The sequence below is a fragment of the Equus caballus genome, chromosome 19 (genome assembly GCF_041296265.1).
Source record: "Equus caballus isolate H_3958 breed thoroughbred chromosome 19, TB-T2T, whole genome shotgun sequence".
Taxonomy (NCBI): domain Eukaryota; kingdom Metazoa; phylum Chordata; class Mammalia; order Perissodactyla; family Equidae; genus Equus; species Equus caballus.
In genome coordinates, this window is record NC_091702.1 from 38,463,436 (window position 1) to 38,471,631 (window position 8,196).

Below are 8,196 nucleotides of genomic sequence, written 5' to 3' on the forward strand. Positions count from 1 at the left end.
TGTGCCAGTATCATGCTGTTTTGATTACTACAGCTTTATAGTATAGTTTGATATCAAGGAGTGTGATACCTCCAGCTTTGTTCTTTTTTTTCGGGATTTCTTTGGTTATTTCGGGTCTTTCGTTGTTCCGTATAAATTTTAGGATTCTTTGTTCTATTTCTGTGAAAAATGTTGTTGGCGCTTTAACAGGGATGGCATTGAATCTGTGGAATTTAGGAAGTATGGACATTTTAATTATGTTAATTCTTCCAATCCAAGAGCATGGAATAGCTTTCCACTTCTTTGTGTCTTCTTCAATTTGTTTCAACAGTCTTTTATAGTTTTCAGTGTACATATCTTTACCTCTTTGGTTAAGTTTATTCCTAAGTATTTTATTTTATCTGTTGCAGTTGTAAATTGGATTATATTCTTGATTTCTCTTTCTGCTATTTTGTTGTTAGTGTACAGAAAAGCAACTGACTTTTGTACATTGACTTTGTATCCTGCAATTGTACTGTATTCATTTATTATTTCTAAAGTTTTTAGTAGATTCTTTAGGGTTTTCTGTGTATAAAATCATGTCACCTGCAAATAGTTACAGTTGCACTTCTTCCTTTCCAATTTAGATTCTTTTTATTTCTTTTTCTTGCCTGATTGCTCTGGCTAAGACTTCTAATATTATGTTAAATAAAAGTGGTGAAAGTGGGCATACCTGTCTGGTTCCTATTCTTACAGGGATAGCTTTGAGTTTTCCTCCATTGAGAATGACATTAGCTGCGAGCTTGTCATATATGGCTTTTATCAAGTTGAGGTACTTTCCTTACATACCCATTTTATTGAGAGTTTTTATCATAAATGGATGCTCTATCTTATCAAATGCTTTCTCTGCATCTATTGAGATGATCATGCGATTTTTGTTCTTCATTTTCTTAATGTAGTGGATCATGTTGACTCATTTGTCGATGTTAAACCATCCCTGCATCCCTGGAATAAATCCCACTTGATCATGTTGCATGCTCTTTTAATGTACTGTTGTATTCAATTTGCTAGTGTTTTGTTGAGAGTTTTTGCTTAGAAGCTTCATCAGTAGTATTGGCCTGTAATTTTCTTTTTTAACATTGTCCTTGTCTAGTCTACTCAGACTGTCTATTTCTTCTTGGGTTAGTTTTGCTAATTTTTGCCTTTCTGGGAATTTGTCCATTTTGTCAAAGTTTTTAATTTGTTAAAAATTTTCATGCTTCCTTAAAATTCTTTTAATTTCTCTTGGTCAGTAATGATGCCTTTTATTGATTCCTGATTAGGGCAATTCGATTCATCATTCTCTTTGTATGATTTCTATGATTTCCATGTGATAGCACACAACTTTACATATCATATAAGAACCTTATAACAACATAGTTTCTTTTCTCCTGGTGAGGCTTTTGTGCTATTTTTAAATTTTTTTGCCCATTATCTTTTAAATATTTTGATTAAAAATGTTATATTTCACCAAGTAATTCCCATCTGGGTAATTGTCATTCTTAATATAGATCCAAATTCCCAGCTGGTATAGCTTTCCTTTTGGCATGAAGCACTCCCTAAGCATGTCTGCTGTTGATTCATCCTTCCACTTTTATATGTCTAAAAGGTCTCACTTTTACCTTAATTTTTAAAAAATATTTTTTTCTAGGTAGGGAATTCTAGATTTATAGTATTCTTCTTTCAGTTCATACCCATTTTATTAAAGACATAATACCCTTTATTATTAAATAATACCCTTTATTATTAAAGACATTGCTTCACTGCCTTTTGGCTTGAATTGTTTCCAACATTATATTTGCTTTCATTCTCATTTTCTTTTCCCTATATAAAGTGCTTTCCCCTCGTTTGGCTACTTTTAAAATATCTTAATCACTGGTTTTAAGTTAGTTTTTACAAAGTGACTTGGAGTAGTTTTTTTCATGTTTCGTGTGATATAGGGTTCATTGAGTATCTTGGATCTGTGGGTTTATAGTTTTCACCAAATTTGGCAAATTATCTACTACTACTTTTTCAAAACTTTTCTCTGCCTCGTTCTTCAGGGACTCCAATTTCTGTATTTCAGACCACTTGAAGTTGTCCCACAGGTCAACAATTCTATATTTATTCTTTCAAATATTTTTTTCTCTCTCTGTTTCATTTTGCAGTTTCAACTGGTATGTCTTCAAATTTACTAATATTCTTCTGCTGTATCTATCTGTCATTTATCTAATCTAGTATATTTTTTCTCAGACATTGTAGTTTCCATCTTTAGAAGTTAGATTTATGTCTTTTTTGTATTTTCCATATTTCTGCTTAATGCTCGTTATTTTTCTCAAGATTGAAGTACGTTTGTAGTAACTGTTTTCATGCCCTTGTCTACCAATTATATCATCAGTGCCATTACTAGCTCTGTTTCATTTGACTGACTTTTCTCTTTCTTATGGATTGTGTTTCTTGTTTCTTTGCATGCCCGGCAATTTTTGATTGGATAACAGAGATTATAAATTTTGTTTTGTTGAGAACTGCATTTAAAAATTTTGTTTCTTTGGGGCCATCCCGGTGGCACAGTGGTTAACTTTGTACATTCCATTTCAGCAGCCCAGGGTTCACCAGTTTGGATCCTGGGTGTGGACCTACACACTGCTTGTGAAGCCATGCTGTGGTAGGCATCCCACATATAAAGTAGAGGAAGATGGGAAATGTTGTTAGCTCAGGGCCAGTCTTCCTCAGCAAAAAGAGGAGAATTGGCAGCAGATGTTAGCTCAGGGCTAACCTTCCTCAAAAAAAAGAAAAGAAAAAAGTTTTGTTTCTATAAATGTCCTTGAACTTTTGGAGGGATGCAGCTAAGTTACTTGGAAACTGTTTGATCCTTTTGGTTCTTGCTTTTAAGGTTTGACAAACATGACCCATGAATGTTTAATATAAGGTTAATTTTTCACAACTACTGAGGAAAAGCCCTCTGAGTCCTCTCCTCAATGACCTGTGAATTATGAGGATTTTCTACTCTGACTGGTGGCACAGGAACAAAAACTATTCTATGCCTTGTGTGAGTTCTAGATTTTGTTCTCTTAATTCTTTCAGGTGGTTCTTTCCAGGACCTTGGGTAATTTCCTGAAATAAATGCAGTTTAATCAGCACTCAGCTGAATCCTCAAGGAGGACCCTTTACTGATCCCCAGAGTTCTCACTCGGTACAGTTCTCTTTTCTCTTGGACTCTGCCCTTGAACTCTTGCCACCTTGAGCCCTCTGTACTGTAAGGTCTATTTTCTCAATGTAGAGAGACTACCTGGCTCCAAGGGTCCCCCTTTTCTGTGTCATTGCCTCAGACATTAAGTAGAGCAATTGTAGGGCTTAATCTGTTTCTCATGTAAAGGGTTGCTGTTCCTCATCACCTGATGTACAAGTATCTTTAGAAACATTTTTTTCATATATTTTATCTATTGTTTTCATTGTTTCAGCCATGAGGGTCTATCTTTTACTCTATCTTGGCCAGAAGTGGAACTCCTTCACAATGTCCTGTTTATTTTTGTGACCTTTATTAAGCTCATTTTTTCCTTAAACTTATCTCTAATAATGATGTTATTACTCAATGTTCTTAATGTTGATGGAACAAGGCTCTGTATTTTTTGTATGTCTACTATGTACAAAACTCAAGGCTAGATGCTGGGAAAACGACGGTGGATGAAACAAGTATGCCACTTCCAGGAACTGACAATCTGAGTCATGGGTATTAAACTTCTATAATCATGAGTAAATGAGTGTGAAATAGAAAGAAGATGTCTTGATTTGATTTCTAGCCAAACCACTTACTTACTGTGTAATTTTAGGCAAGTTGCTTAATCTCTTTAAATCTAAATTTTGCTCAGATGGAAATGTGAATTATAATAGTACATAATATCTTATGGTGTTTTGTGAGGATTCAATGAGATAATTTCTACAGAGTGACTTGACACAAAGTAAGTGGTTAGTGAATATTTACAATGTACAATGAAATAAAACTAAAGAGACATATGAGAGCATATAGTGAGAGGCCCACATTTTGATAGAGTATAGATAAACAGCAAGAATCAAAGTTTGAGAAACCGAAAGGGAAGGGAAAATTCTGGAAGATAAAGTTGGAGGCAACTTGTTTTTTTTTTTGAGGAAGATTAGCCCTGAGCTAAAATCTGGTGCCAATCCTCCTCTTTTTTCGGAGGAAGACTGGCCCTGAGCTAACATCCATACCCGTCTTCCTCTACTTTATATATGGGAAACTACCACAGCATGGTGTGCCAAGCAAAGCCATGTCCGCACCCGGGATCCCAACCGGTGAACCCCGGGTTCACTTCCCGAGAAGTGGAACGTGCACACTTAACCACTATGCCACTAGGCTGGCCCGTGGAGGCAACTTTTATTTCTCTCTATTTTCACTGAGAAAATTTCCTTCCAAACTCTTCTTAGCTTAGACTTTTTAAAAGTTTTTGATTTAGCAAGTGTAAGTGTTTCTCTGTAGAGTTTAATTATCTTATTTATATTTCAGACACAACAGTTACATGAAATTATAAACATAGTTTAAAATAAGGTTCAGGGCCAGCCCCAGTGGCCTAGTGGTTAATTCCAGCATGCCCTGTTTCTGTGGCCTGAATTCAGCATTCTGTAGCAGCCCTACACTACTCTGTTAGTGGCTTTGCTATGGTGGCAACTCACATACAAAAAGAGGACGATTGACAGCAGATGTTAGTTCAGGGTGAATCTTCCTCAGCAAATTAATTAATTAATTAATTACTCTAATTAAATAAAACAAGGTTCAGTTGAAGAAAAAGAAAATGTCTAATCTGAAAACTTAAAATGATTTGCAGACTGATATTGCCTGATTTGGGTGGAAGGATTGGTCATCAAACTTTACCTTCAGATTCTAGTAGAAAATAAATCTCTTTTCTTAACTTTGGTTAGAGGTCACTATCAAGGCACCCAACTGGCATGTGCACTTTCCTATAATTATTTCTTGAATATACATTACTTTATCAAAGAATGAGCCCCATCTTGGATCCGGTGCTATATCTGAAATTTCTTTATGCCTCTCACAACACTAAATAGAGCACTTAATATATATATATATATATATTAAATAGAAATTTTCCTTCAGCCTTTTCCTTTAATTGGCACAGCCTTTCTGTACTCACTCTCATTTTCAAATATCCATATTTGGCTTAAATAATAACACCTTGAAAAACCTTCCCCTACTCTATCTAGACAGGACTTGTTCCTCCCCAGAACACTGTGGCACATTCTCTGTTCCTTTCTATTGGTGTTGCACTTTGCCCTGTAATTGTTTGCATATCATATCTACTACCTGTTTATTTACTCTTCTTTCAGCAGAATAATAATGATAGTGCTGTTTCATGCTTCCCAATTTACAAAGCTTATTCAGACACATCATTTTATTTGATTCTTATAATCTATGGCTTGGCAAATTTATCATCTTCCTCTGAAAATCCTATTCAAAATTCTTTGTAATTCAAAAAACCTGCCTTTACACCCAGATACACCATTATCTGGTAAAGTATACTCACAGAGAAGTTACCTAGTCTGTCTGAACCTTACTTTCTTTACTTGCTGTTCAGGGACATTATAATTAAATGATATAATGTGTTTTGCTTAATGCTTGGTCTACAGTTGTACTCAGTAAATTATAGCTATTATTATCAATCGAAACAATAAGAGGTATATTGAGCTTAAATTGTCAATGCATTTCAATCCAGCATCCAGCATTTGTTTCTCCTCCCCTACCCCATAATTCTCAAAAGACAGAGAAAATGGAAGGTATAAAACAACATCCCAATCCTGTTCAAATTTCCTAGTCATCTTCGAATGAATAGTTCTGAATGTATCTATGGTATTTTCTTCATATATTTACCACTTAAACACTAGGAAATTAAAGAAATATCATTTAGAATAATCGGATTAATTAAATTTACTGTCCTTCTTTGATGAAGACAGTATTTCTAATCTACTATCAGAAATGCTTGAATTTTGAAATATTGTCATGATCTTTGCCAGAAAAACATCGCTCTTTTTACTAGGCTACGTTTTGGATTATAAGATTTGAGAGAAGCCAGCACACACATTTATAGGGGTCACATCTATGAGACCGAATTTTCAGTATCATGTTATATCTGAGGCCATTCTCTCAGTGATAATTGTATTTTATAGAAACAGTTTGTGCACCTGACTTCAACTTCTTGACAGGCTGACGGTAAAACAGAAGCTTCAGCTTCAGTCAAAAGATTTTAGTCTGAGTCTTTGCTGGTGTCTTCCTCATCTGAAAAGCTTTAACACATAAGACAGTTGTGAAGAATTATAATATGAGCAAAAGAAGCTCCCCTCCAGGAAATTTTATATTCTGAACATTTTTAAAGGATCTTTCCAACTTTTTGTAATTAAATTCATATGCTTTTTTTTCTAAAAAATTAAAAAGAAACATTTATCTATCAGACAACATCACAGAAATACAAATGCCCCTACCTTCAGAGGTGATACTACACATAAAATGACAAAATTCTCCAAGTATGGGTCAGCCCTCTGAATGCCTCTCTTTCAGAAGTTTTGACTCGGGATTCAACTTTAAGAGTAATAAGAGGCAACATACTTTGTAAATTCCAGCTAAGTAAACTGTAATTACAGTCCAGATTCCAATTAGGAAATTTCAGCTTGCTAAGCTAAGGCATGAAGCTTAAAGATACAATTAATATGAGCTTACATTAAAGGCTTTAGTGAAATTAATAAACTCTATAACAATAGATTATTACTCAATCTTGAGCACAGACAAGAGGCTCTTGCAGTCAATAACTAGCAAAGCAGCCTACCTTCTATTTACTGCTTTTGAATAGTGGTATTTTATCAAATAAAACCCTGTAACCAACGTAATTATGAAGGACTTGGATAATTTTAATGGAAATAAAGAAGAAAAAGCACTTGGAATCTCACAGATTAAAGTTTCCATTTAACCCTCAAATGTGAATAATGCAAGCAATGATTCTGAAGCAGGCAATATGAAAGAAAGGATAGCAGAAAAGGAAAAAGTGAGTAATTAAGAAAGATTACAACAATATCGAGATAAAGAGATGTTAAGAGGACAAGAAATAGGGACTGGATTTTGGTTAGAAAGACAAGCATGGCATACTGGTTACTTCATATACCTGGGTCAAAATTGTTTGATACATTGAGACGATATCAGTGTTCCACTTAGTGATTTATTTTTTGACAGAATTTATCCAAGCAATCCATTGACATAAATTTAATCAAAGAGTTGGGTTTATAAAAGCCCCAGCATTCTCAGTATTTCTGGCATTAATAAAATTTTATTTATCTTTACCCCCAAACTATCTTTCTCTATGAATGTCAAATAGCAAATGTAGCAGGTATATTATTCAATTGAACAATATATTTTCTAATTTAAGATCGTTATATTCCATCCTTCCTGTGGAATAGCTATTTATGTTGAACTTATTGTTGAATTTCTCTTTTCAACACACTAAAAAAAAGAAAGAAGGAGAGGAAGAATAAGATGAAGAAGAAAAAGAAGAAGAGAAGGAGGAGGAGGAAGAAGAAAAAGATGAAGAAAATCATGTTAATCCTTAGGAATTTCACTCTGAAGAGTAACTGGGTAAATATTGTTTTAAAAAATTTGCTATTTACTTCTGAGTCTTTTGGAAATAAGGTATATAGATAAAGCTAAAACCAAAGTCTTTCTCACTGCCTCCTCTGTCCACACCCAGTCTCCAGTTCCCCACCCTTGCTCAACAAATACTAAAATATTCAAAAGACCTGGGCACAGAGTATGCTTCTTGTCCTCATCTGAGTTACCCCAAAAGTTGAACCTCAGATAAAGATTAGAGCGAAAATGGAAGGTGAAGAAAACATTCCTGGGGGTTGAGAAGTAAGACAGGGAAGAGACAGTAGCTAACAAAGCATGAATCTTCAAGCCCCATGTTGATAACAGAAGCTTGAACACAGTGGGAAAACTCTAAAAATGCATGTGGAATACACACCTCAGAGTTATTCCACCCAAGGGACTGGCTAGGGCTGACATAACAAAATACCAAGGCTGCATGGCTTAAACAACAGGAGTTGATTTCTCACAGTTCTTGAGGCTGGAAAGTCCAAGATCAAGGTTCAGACAGTGTTCGGTTTTTGGTAAGAGCTCTCTTCCTGTCTTGCAGATGGCTGCTGTGTTCT